This window comes from Gigantopelta aegis, chromosome 10 (assembly GCF_016097555.1).
Source record: "Gigantopelta aegis isolate Gae_Host chromosome 10, Gae_host_genome, whole genome shotgun sequence".
NCBI lineage: Eukaryota > Metazoa > Mollusca > Gastropoda > Neomphalida > Peltospiridae > Gigantopelta > Gigantopelta aegis.
The window spans coordinates 43,110,393-43,123,954 of record NC_054708.1 but is presented as its reverse complement, the minus strand read 5'-3'; the positions used below and the strand labels follow the sequence as shown (position 1 = coordinate 43,123,954).

Below are 13,562 nucleotides of genomic sequence, written 5' to 3'. Positions count from 1 at the left end.
GATTTTAATAGCAATTTATTTTTATATTAAAAATAGCATGTGCCAATAGTGGGTTAATTTCTTTAGTTTTCATTAACATTGTTAATTTTTTATGTATGAAATTCTGAAAACTCAAATTTGTAAAGAAGTTGATTTTTATTGTCATTTTGACATATTTATAGGGTGCTAAGTTATATTTTAGACAAATTTATAGTTTTATGCAAAATTTAAAGAAAAACTTTACCCAAAACATAATAAAATTTGTTGTCACTATTGTGCCTTCTGTTCTTATTTGTACATAACAATAAGGTTGTTAAACATATACTTAGATCTCCAGATCATTTTGGGTTTTTTTAATAATCACTTAGTTAGCTCTCATGAAAAGCATTTTGAGTTTATACTAGATTCAGAACCAATTTTTTCAGATTTGATTATCTGCCTTGGATTAAGTTGATAATTTATTTTATTGTTAAAGCTGTATTACCTAATGTTACTAGCTAAATAAAATGCTGGATTACAGATTGTAGGAATACATCTAATGTACATATTGTATTCATCCGGATTAGAAAATAATGCAAGAAAATAGATGTTCGGGTAATTTTGTCATTTAAAAATAGGGTTTTTTCAGTAATTAATCAAAAATAAATGTGTTAAAGCTGCATGATTATTCCAGATATCACAACTATTAAAACCTCCAACTACAGTAGGCTATAAATAAAATATAGTCAGGAATATTGGTGGCTGCCAATAGTTTTGATGATTCATTATGAAAATCAGCATGGCCGATGGATTTGAAATTCCCACACCTGGTAACTTGAAGACACCCACACCCAGCATACAGGATTTCCTCCCAACACTAATGTTCAGGACATTAAGTCATTACGTCATACAGGTACAGTCATGTTTGTGTTTTCTTCCTCAGACAGTGTATTTTTTTAATACTGATATTTCTTTGATGTGCCTGTTAAGGTCTTTTTAATCTAGGGGTCAATCAAGGGCATGTGTTTTAATGGAAGTCTTTAAAGGGGTAGAGGTACTCTGACTATCTTTGTTGTCTCTACATATATACCTGAGTACACACACCCAACTGAAAGTAAATATCTTCAGGAGTTTTATTTTAAAACATTTTGTTGTTTAATATGACATATTGCATTTGTACAAAACTATATGCAATATATATGCTTTTTGAGGTGTACATTATATTAGGTTACACTGTAGAAACAACAGTTTCAGTGAGGTTGTCAGTTTATGTCAGAATACACCAGATCCTGGTTGTCATAAAGACACATAGCTGGACACTTTTTGAAAAATGTATGTTATCAGTATAGGTAGTACTAAACCAAATAACTTCCGGCTGGGTCAAAGTTCGAGGTGCACCCAACTTTTGATAGAGAAGTGAACACCACAAGTCCTGTGATTGGTTATAAATGTGAGTGTGTTGGTTGTAAAAAATAATAGTTTCATCTGGGTAAAAGAAATGTGCAATTTTATTTCATCTAGTAGCAATGTGTCAAGTAGCCTTGTGCTTGAAACATGTATGGGGTACCTGTAAAAAAAAGTACTCGAATTTTGTGCGAAACTAGGGTAGTCATAGACGCTACCCGTTATCTCAGAAACGAGCAGCTTGACCCCCATTTTTTTCTGATTCACTTTAAGTGTAAGGGGTGGTAGTATTTATATCCGTGGCGTTTATGTCGGTTGATACGTTGCAGGTAGGAATTTTAGCCACATATGTTACTATTGTCGTCTATGGGATTTGATTTGGTAGTATACACCCTGTATAGAAATCAACGAACTTTATAATCTTTAAAATTAATTCTGGGTGGAATTTTAAAGATTCCAAAACATTTCTGTTGCCAAATATATAATTTCTCGTCGTGTTGCATACACACATGCTACACTGAACAATATCCACTGAAATTGTTAAATCAAAACAAACATCTTCAGACAAGCAAATCAGCGTTCATATCTTGGCGCTTAGTATATTTCAGTTCCTAATCATTGTCAGTCTTCTATCTACTATATAGGACGGAATGTAGTCGAGTGGTAAAGCACTCACCTGGTGCGGGGTCGGTCTAGGATCGACCCCCGTCGGTGAGCCCATTGGGCTATTTGTCGCTCCAGTCAGTGCATCACGACTGTTATACAAAAGGCTGTGGTATGTGTTATCATTTCTGTGGGATGGTGCACATAAATGATCCTTGGCTACTAATGGAAAACTGCAGCGGGTTTCTTCTCTAAGACTATAATGTCGAAATTACCAAATGTGTGGCATCCAATAGTCTATGGTTAATAAACCGATGTGCTCTAGTGGTGTCGTTAAAGAAAAAAACACCTTTGACCTATGTATTATAAAGCCCTAATCAAATGATAACAGTTTCCGGCACGAAAAGAAGTATCCGCATTCTGGACTATTAAATTTTATTTCTCTCTTTTTCTCTCTAGTTTAAAATACATTTCTTTGAATTAGTATGTCAATGGTTTCTCTACATAGTTTAACCTTTTCACAAAGAAAGAAAACTTCGCAGTGACTAAATATAATTCAAGTTAACTTGTTAATGTGCTTTTTGTCTTCCACGTGGCGAACCAAATAAATGAAAGAAACCGAAGCCGTGTGTGCTGTTGCAGATACTAATGATGTCTGTTTATTTGATGAAGTTGTCTTGATAGACAGTTGCTTTTTATTGCAACTTGCGAAGAGAATGTCATTTCCTCTTCTTTGCGTCCTTCAAAGAAAATAAGACAGCAGTGGACATTGTAAAGTGGCATGACTTAACCATGTTCCAGTTGCGTATGTTAATGGGGTATAATTGAAAGAAAAAAGTATTTGCAGTATACTGAAATAAAAATAGTTTTATGAAAGTGTTTAAAACGCAAATGTTTCCTAAGCATAGCATGAATGAATGAATGAATATTTAAAGACACTCCAGCATGAAAACTACATCGGCTATTGTGTTTCAAACCATGGTAATTCAAAAAATAAAGTGATGATCAACAACAATATTAAAATTCATGAGACAAGTAAAAACACAGTGTAAAAAACTGTACAAAAAAATACAAATATCACAGATGTATAAAATTCAAATGTATAGTAAAAGTCAGTATCTCGAAGAAATTGTAATAAAAGTTGAAATGATTCCATCACATTTCTCTGACCAAATATATCTTTTTTGTGTTTCTTTCAAATACTTACACTCCACCGAAATGTGGCGCACCGTCAGAGTACTCTGACAGTGCACACACTGAGATGGAGGATCTTTCTTCAAAATAAATGAACGAGTCAAGTAAGTATGACCGATGCGGGCACGGCACAAGATCTAAGCATAGCCTACCCATCTTTATTTTATATTTATTCCAACAATAATATGCTAGCAAGTAAAGTTATTAAAATGACATCATGATTTAAAAATAAATATTTGTCATCGACCAATCATGAAAATGTATGATGTCGTCATCTTGATTTGTTGCCTGATGGGTGAACATTAAATGTGATTGACTTGATTTGATACGAATGCAATTGAAAAATCATTATTAACAAATATTTAAAAACATACATAAAAATAATACGAATTTAAAAATAAAAAACACCCAAACCAAACAACCATAATGCTACTCTGTTTTGTAAGGCATCAGGTTTATCACACCAAAACTATATTATAGAATGGAAGAACAGTTTTTTTTTCTGAAATAAGAATGGGCGGAGAGATTCCAACCCGATTCTTTAGTATTCTCGAAGAAACGTAGTTCACGTCTTTGTCCTATTGAAGTACACTATGGACGTTTCTATCTGCACATTGAAGACTATAGAACCAGAACTCAATGCCACCAAGACGCGGACGTAGTCCTGTGGTAAAGCGTTCGAGTCCCAGCCAATGCACTGCAACTGGTATATCAAAGCCTTCATATGTGCTATTCTGTCTGTAGGATGGTGCATATAAAACATCCCTTGCTACTAATGGAGAAATGTAGCGGGTTTTCCTCTCCAAGACGATATGTCAAAATTACCAAATGTTTGACATCCAATAGCCGATGATCAATAAATCATTGTGATCCAGTGGTGTCGTTAAACAAAATCTTTAAACATTGCCACCAAATGTGAGCCAAAACATCAATACCCAATATGGGTGTGGATGAATTGTTTAAACTCCCAACCGTTTTCATCTGTTGTTTAGGTCAGAGTCTATTGCAGCGGGTCGTACTAAATGACAGATTACAAAACCTGCGTCACAAAACAATTTTTGATTAAACAGAATAGACAGAAATAGCTGTTAATTCCCGGCTCATTGTTTGTTATTCCTCTAAATTACTGATATTTCACTCTGTCTCCATTCCCCCGAGTCATGAATATTTCAACGCTGCCATCTAAACGAAAATACATAATCGTACCAGACGATCTGAGTAATAATAACCAAATATAAAAGCATTTACGGAACCAGAGTCCGGGTGGTTGCAATGTGAATTCGCGTTTCCAAAGACTCTGCGTTGAGCATATCCCCTGAGGCCATGATGCTCTTGAAATTTGCTAACGAGTTTTAAATCAAATATCTTAACAGTGGCAGGCTTAAAGGAAGCTTAAAATAAGATACGGAGGTCTGTCAGCGCGACATTTAGAAATCAATTATCAAGATGATATCTAAAATGATTACCTTATATAAATTGAGAGAGATTCGCCGAATGTGCTCCTTAGTATGGGCGTTTATCTAATTAAAACATTTCTAGTTAAGTACGTAATCTGCACCGAATCTGGCAGCCAGGCTTGAGTGTGAGCAGAGAATTGAAATTCGATAAAGGAACTTTGGTAGTGGATCTTGAAAGACCAAATCAGTGTTACGTGAGGGCAGGTGATTGTTAGTTAAGAATCGATGGATGGCTGAATATTCATGAATGTCGTGGGCGTGGCTTTCTTTAAACCGGTCTCGGTGGCGCTTGCGGTCAACTCTTGTTTTTTTTTCATAACATCTGTAGCACGTCGCAAATTGCCGTACACCAATGGTGATTTGTTTTATGGGAATATAGTCGCTGATTTTCTGTTATTAATCTGCGACGAATCGAAGAAATCGAAGTGTGTGAAAACGCCATGTATGCGTCTAATTGATGACTGTCTGCGGCATGTGACATATTTTATGAAAACCAGATATTAGTGTTTTGTATCATAGTACAAGACTGTGGTCACGACAATATACGAGGGACATAATCTCTTTACACCGGTAAAAAAAACGTTTGTTTTGTTTAACGACACCACTGGAGCACATTGATTTATTAATCAAAGGCTATTGCATGTCAAACATTTGTTCATTTTGACATATATTCGTACAGAGAAAACCCCTACATTTTTCCATTAGTAGCAAGGGATCTTTTTATATGCACCATCCCACTGACAGGATAGCACATGCCACGGTATTTGATATATTAGTCGTGGTACACTGGCTGGAACGAGCAATATCCCAACGGGCCCACCGACAGGGATCGATCCCAAACCGACTGTTCATCAAGCGAGTGTTTTACTACTGGGCTACTTCCCGCCCACTTTACACCAGTGACGAAATTATGTTAAATTGTTAACACTGGTTGACCTACATGTACACGTGGGTGAACCTTCACCTTTGTCTTTATGATGATGCCAGTTTTGCAAACAGTTTTGTTTCAAATAATTCGCTAATAGTATATCTGCATTTGCTTTATAATTTAGGAGATTATAGACGGTGTGGATACTTTCCATATGTATATGTTCAGCATGTGTGTAGTGACGTAAGACGTACGCTCTTTTAATAAAAATAATGATGCTCAGGAGGGCGAGGGTGAGCGATTGCTCCTTAGGCTCTTTCTTGCGTAATGTTAAATGGATTTGATTTGACAGAACACTATGGTACGGGTCAAAATTGTTCGTGAACGCTCACCCTCCAAAACACGAGAATGGTCCAACACTGGGTAAGTGCGTTTCTGAGTTTGGACGTGTAAGGTCAATACACCTACGCCTATATCACTCAACAATTAACTTATATCCTCGATAAATCGCTCAGACAGCGGATATGTGTGTCCAGGATAGCGTGCTTCAACCTTCATATGATTACAAAATGAAATTGAAATCAATACTCGTAACTACAACTGTGTCTTGCATTAACATTTAAAATGATATTTTGATTGAAAACTTTACAAGTGTCTGGAGCACCATCACGGTTTATCTTCAAAATGTGTTTGCTATTAAAGTAACAGACGCTAGTTTTTGAACACTACGGCTTATTATTTTCAGTATACGAGCTGTTTTCTGATAACTGAAATCAGACATTGCTTAGATTCTGTTGTATAGATTATCCATTTCTATACATCCGAAGTGTTTCTAGTCAAACTGGTGTTTCTAATACAACAAAGTGCATTTTCCGTATTTTTAAAAATGCACATACTTCGATTATGGAGACGATCTCTGTCTATTTTTAAAGGGACATTTCTGAGTTTACTGCATCGTAAGATGTTTCCGACTAATAAAATATTTCTACGATTAAACTTACATAATAAATATGTTTTCTTGTTTAGAATATTAGTGTCTGTATATTCATTGTGTTTCTGGTCGTCTTAATATTTGTACGAAAATATTTTTTTTAGGAAATAAAAGGAAATTTTACTTAGTACAAATATTAGAACGATTAGAAACACGTTTAATATACAGCCACTAATATTTTATGCAGAAAAATATATTTGATATGTAATTACGATCGTTGAAAAGTATCTGCTAGTTGATAACATCTTAAAAATTGCAGCAAACTCAGGAATGTCCCTTTAAGGATTTTCGCCATTACAACGTCATAGACTAATGGTTCTCGCTATTATAACTCAATAGCCGATGTGGGGTGACGATAAACATCAATTAATTCATTCATTATTGTAACTTTATCTACAGGTTTGTAGATTAAAGTGTCCATTTTCACGGGTTCAGACTGGTGTCTGCGACTTAAACTAACGAGTTATCGCATTTGGTTTCAAATGTGCTTCTGTTGAGGTATGCATGTATCTCTTTGACCGGCCTCTGTGGAGTTGTGGTTAGACCATCGGTCTACAGGCTGGTAGGTACTGGGTTCGGATCCCAGTCGAGGCATGGGATTTTTAATCAAGATACCGACTCCAAAACCCTGAGTGAGTACTCCGCAAGGCTCAATGGGTAGGTGTAAACCACTTGCACCGACCAGTGATCCATAACTGGTTCAACAAAGGCCATGGTTTGTGCTATCCTGCCTGTGGGAAGCGCAAATAAAAGATACCTTGCTACTAATCGGAAAGAGTAGCCCATGTAGTGGCGACGGCGGGTTTCCTCTCAAACTCTGTGTGGTCCTTAACCATATGTCTGACGCCATATAACCGTAAATAAAATGTGTTGAGTGCTTCGTTAAGTAAAACTTTTTTTTCTTTTTTTTTCTTTTTGTATCCCCTTGTAACTTTTCCTATTCTGCTGAGAAAAAAACTTTTCTTTTTTTACGCAATCGCTTTGCAATACATGGATTGAGCGGCTGCTGATTAATGGCTAAATAAACCGATGTGATTTGGTCCGTTTCCTAGTTAAATATATTTTAATATAAAGGCATCACTGTTCGGTCCCGATTTACACTTTTCCATCACAAATAATGAATGACCTAATTGATGTTATTTCTAACATGTGGTTACTCGGGTTAATCTTCATTGTAGTTGTCAGTGATGCCACTTCTCATTGGTGCAGGATTTGACCAATTACAATCTATCGTTTGTTTTATACTTATGGTTTCAGACGATTTAAAACTCACACCTTTACCCTCCTGAAAGGAAGCATGGATAGTTTCCCGTTATTTTCACAATTAGTCCTTGGTTGTGGCCTTCAATGTTGTTGTTCTTTTAAGTTTGTGGGATTTATTTTTGCTGGTATGTCTTGGAGTTGCTCTTTTTCTGGTTTATTATATATACTCTTCAAAAAAAGAAACGCAAAAGGGTACAAATGGGTTATAACTCCGATTTTATGTTTCCTACCGGTTCATGCTTTGTGAATATAAGGTCATTGCATGTCCCAAACACATTCCCACGGTTACATTCGATAAAACGCAGCTACTGTACAATAAAGTTCCAAAATGTGAATATTCGTAAAAACGCAACCACGTGCAAACCATGTCACCACTGCACGTGCGTTGTCTGCACGTGCAACATGAACACCGACAGTATAAAAGTGCAGGGTGTTCGCTTGCCTGGCCTCTGTATCTGGCCGACAGTTGACAATCCAGGACATGCCACGTCTCAGTGAACCGCAGAGAAACAATGCCATCGGCCGACTAGACGCAGGCGAATCCAGAACGGCCGTTGCCAGGGCATTCCATGTGTCCCCAAGCACCATCTCCAGACTGTGGGACCGTTACCAGCAACATGGATCAACACGTGACCTCCCTAGATCCGGTCGACCACGGGTCACTACCCCCGGGCAGGACCGCTACATTCGGGTACGCCACCTTCGGGAACGATTGACTACTGCCACCTCCACAGCCGCAGCAATACCAGGTTTGCACAGGATATCCGACCAGACCGTACGGAACCGCCTACGTGAGGTAGGAATTCGTGCCAGTCGTCCAGTTCGAGGTGTCATCTTAACACCACAACACCGTCGACTCCGACTGCAGTGGTGCCAGATTCATCGACAATGGCCTCAACTGCGATGGAGACAGGTGTGGTTCAGTGACGAGTCCCGATTTCTGCTCCGACGTCATGATGGAAGATGTCGCGTGTATAGGCGTCGTGGTGAACGTTATGCGGCAAACTGCGTGCAGGAAGTGGACAGATTCGGCGGGGGTTGTGTGTGTCATGGTGTGGGCAGCCATCTCACACACTGGCAGAACTGACCTGGTCCACGTGCAGGGCAACCTGAATGCACAGGGCTACATTGACCAGATCCTCCGGCCACACATCGTTCCAGTTATGGCCAACGCCAACGCAGTGTTCCAACATGACAACGCCAGGCCTCACACAGCACGTCTCACAACGGCTTTCCTACAGAACAACAACATTAATGTCCTTCCTTGGCCATCGATATCACCGGATTTGAACCCAATTGAGCATCTATGGGACGAGTTGGACCGACGCCTCCGACAGCGACAACCACAGCCCCAGACCCTGCCCGAGCTGGCAGCAGCCTTGCAGGCCGAGTGGGCCACCATCCCCCGGGACGTCATCCGTACTCTGGTTACTTCAATGGGCAGGCGGTGCCAGGCAGTTGTCAACACACGCGGAGGCCACACCCGGTATTGACTCCAGATGACCTTGACCTTGGTGGTGTGTCCTATCACTTACTCACAATGGACTAGAGTGAATTGTGAACAATCCTGCAACATTTGGTAATTATCGGACTCACCATTCAATAATTAAATCAATTCTCCAAATGTTACGACAATGTGGTTTTGCGTTTCTTCTTTTGAAGAGTATATATATTATATTATATTATATTATATTATATTATATTATGTTATATATTTATTTTATCTTATGTTACTCTTTTTTAGGAGGGAAGAGGGTGTGTATATGAATCCAAATGCGCGTGCGCGTGTATGGCTTGTTTTGTTTTTTAAGTTTTAAAGCTATTGGATGTTGTGTGGTTTGTGATCTTTGACCAAATCATACAGATATATAAACAATGTCGTTCCACTTCCCGACAAGTTTTGCCCCGAAACATGCCCTGACTCCTTCCGATTAAGATGCATGCCCACAATGGACTAGCACATTACAAGTATACCTTAACTTCGATTCCTAATTCCTGCTTTGTTGCAAATAATACAGAAAAAAAGAGTTAAGTTTTTGACATTAGAAAATTACCACAGTGTGACTCCAAGCAAAGCAAACTATTCACTGCAGTTCCCACTATATTATTTAAAGGGTGTTTGACTTCAGTCTGGCATGGTTAAACAAAGTCGTAGGATGTATAACGGGGTTTTTTCGGAATCATTGTATTTTTATACGAATTGGTTGTACCGTTACCGATTGTTTGAACAGTGTCTGCCTTTTATTTCACGGTAACTGAAAATACAGTGTTTGTATAGATTTATTGAAAAGAATCAATGAACTTGATTAAATTGCATGACATAATACTAAACGTAAATCAGCTAATTGTGATCCGTCTTTATTTGTGTGGATATGGTTGTAACTAAGAGTATGGTCAATGAATAAAGGATGCTTTAAAATGTAATATGGGGTTTTAATATAATGCAAGTTAGATGTTCAGACTGCCTTGCTTCTTGCACTTTGTTTTCGTGGTTAGTAATGTGTACACTGTTACAGCGAGTGTGTGTTCTTGCCCAATACCATGGTTGCCGTACACTGATTTTTAAACATAGCATTAGACAATATATCTCTTCATATTGGCAATATGATTCGAACGGAGTCGTTGCGAACAAGCTTCATTTTGTCAAGTCAATCCTTGAAGTGTGGCAGTCCTCCTATAGGCGGTGCGGGAAAGATTAAATAGGTTTGTGTCATACACACTTGACTCATTCATTTCTGCAGAAAGATCGTCCACGTTAGTGTGAGCAATGCTAGTGTAGTCCGAGGGTGCGAAACATTTGGGTGGATTGCAATCATCTGAAGCAATATTTGATAGGGAAAATATGATGATATCATTTCAATGCCATACTGAACTTGTGTTGAAATTTCTTCCCGTTACTGAATTTCATATTTATATGTTTTTGCACAGCTCTTTACATTCTGTTTTAATTTAACTTTTGTAGTTTAATATTGATGCTGATCTTCACTTCATTGAAGCAATTTTACTATGGTTTGACACCCAATAGCCGATGCATTTTTCGTGCTGGGGTGTCGTTAAACATTCATTCATTCATTCATTCATTCATTTCATTCATACATTTATACATGCATGCATTAATTAATTCATTTATTCATTTATGCATTCATTCATTCACAAGTTTATAAATTGTGAATACATGCAGGGGCCAAAACTGGCAGACGGTCCTGCAAGATATTCTGCCCAGCAATTTCTACCAGTCCGAATCAAAACCTGTCGGACAAAACATGATTGACTGAAACTGATGTATGAATAATATCAAAGTAAAATAATTGCCTGCCCGACGGGACGACAGGCTAAAAACTATCTCCCGGTCGAGATTGCAGTATTTCCACCCCTGTATAACGCAAACGTTAAGAGAGGTATTTCCATATACTAGTATCTCAATACAAACCTCAATACCCAAGTCGCTTAAAACGTTAATCCACTTACGCAGACCATTCTCTGCTTCGACTGTCAAACATGAATCATACTTAGTATTAGGGCCTAGTAATTTGACGACTCGTTAAAACCATAATTATCTACTGTCAATGCCTAATAAAATTTGTCTTCTCTAAAGTGTTAAAAGTTTTATCGACAAAAAGAAATATAGTGTTTTCTAATAAGGCCGCTTGTGAAGAGGAACATACCGGCCTCGGTCGTGTCGTGGTTAAGCCATCGGGCATAAAACTGGTATGTATAGAGTTCGCAGCCTTGTACCGTCTCCCACCCAGACCGATTTTTAACGATCGGTAGGTGTAAGACCACTACACCATCTTCTCTCTCACTAACCATAAACAACTAACGCACTGTCCTGGACAGATAGCTGAGGTGTGTGCCCAGAACAGCGTGCTTGAACCTTAATTGGATATAAGCACGAAAATAAGCTGAAATGAAATGAATTGACGATTAAGCTTGAAGGTCCTATTTCAAAGTTAATTTTTGCTTTGAAAAATAAAGTCCATACCTTCAGCTATATATGCCTATAATAAATTACAACCAAATAATTCAATTTACTAGCAAAACCAAAAAAAAAACGTATTTCAGGGGGGATCTTGAGAGTGTGTCACATGTATTAACTAGTGACGTCACTGTTTTATGTGTACCCTCTCAACACTGGTCCAGTTCAAGAGTTTTGAAATTTATTATTATTGAGTTAATTGTGTGAGATCGATTAATTTGTAATTATTTATTACAAATAAATGTGAAATTAAAAATATATTGTAATTTCAACTTTGGCATAGGACCTTTAAGTTTCAGCAATAACTCGCTTGTTTAATGGGTTCGTTTTATATTAATACACCGGAGATTATTCCTACATTTATTAATCGTAGTCCAGCGATATTTGAATATAATATAATGGATAACGAGCTATGAGTAATTATCAAATGTATGTTCCGAGTAAAATAATGTTCATTTGTGACATAAATTTGATAATCGCTTTTACAAATAATTTTCAAACCTAAAGTTCTATAATTATTCTTTTAAAAACAAAAACATTTTATTGCAAATTTAAACTATGTGATGTCGTTTTGTGTGTTTGCTAAATCGAGATGACGTCATATTTAGTGCCGACAAGGTTATTGGTTTGTAATAGTTAAGGGTGACTATTGCGGTCAGTTTTATTATTGCAATAGTATTGTGATACTTAAAATACTATTGCGATAGTATTGCAATAGTATTGTGAATACTTAAGTCGCTTGATAACTAATATGAATAGATATTTCACGAAACTATTTACCTCAGTCTTCCAATATGTATGTATATAAGAATATCTATATATTGTATGTATGTATGACATTGTATGCATGTGTGTGACTGTACGTGCGTATGTACGTATGTTTGTGTTTGTATGTATGTCTGCGTTTGTACCTAGAAATCTGTAATAATTTCACTAGGTGGTGAAATCATGCGTTGGTCGTAGACCATAATTATTTCACTATGCATACTATCGAAACTATCGATAGTTGAAAAACAATTGCGATATTTATCGATAGTTGATTTAACTATCGATGCATTGCTATCGAGTCACTGACTATGGCAACATATCGTTAGTTCGATATATTTGTACACTACTAGTAATTGTATTGTACGTTACACCAATACAGAATATTTCTCACTGGGAAAATATGAAAACTATTTTCTGTGTTATGAGTGACTGCTGTATATATATATATATATATATATATATATATATATATATATACATACATACATACACACACACACACACACACACACACACACATATATATATATATATATACTTACGTGTGTGTGTGTGTGTGTGTGTGTGTGTGTGTGTGTGTGTGTGTGTGCATTAGTGTTACGAATACTGTTCTAGCACACAACCAGAACCACCTCAAGCAATTATTATACATTCGTCGCTATATATGGACTTCTTTTTTCATACATTTTGCATGATTTATTTCTGTCTGTTCAGTAAATAATAAAGTGGAATTCTATAAAGCGCAAGTTTTTAACATGGAATGTGTTTGTTGTGTGCTTGAAATTCCAAACAATTATCGAGAGTGTTATTTTTCCTTTTTCTTCCAGCAATTTCAACAGGTCAGTAAATTGGTTAAGAAGGTTGAATCGGCAAAAGAAATATCGACAAGTATAGGATAAATGAGAGGATAATAAAGCGGCACTTTAAAGGTACGTCACCATTTCTGAAGTATGTCTGTAAAAAGTGTATTGTAGATGTTTAAAAAATTACCAGGAAGTTGGCATTTTTTGTTAGGAAATTGTGCTTGTCAAAGAAAAGAGAAACTTCACATACTTGAGTCATCAATATTTGAAGGTATTG

At 37.0% G+C, this 13,562-nt stretch overlaps 1 long non-coding RNA gene across 1 annotated transcript in view; it reads left to right on the top strand.

Annotated features, from left to right (window-relative positions):
- LOC121384823 overlaps positions 1 to 13,562 on the top strand; it is a 30,482-nt gene that overhangs the window by 2,311 nt on the left and 14,609 nt on the right. The window contains exon 2 of the long non-coding RNA XR_005959444.1: positions 13,310 to 13,411. This is a non-coding gene — a long non-coding RNA (uncharacterized LOC121384823). The remainder of the gene's footprint in view (positions 1 to 13,309; positions 13,412 to 13,562) is intronic.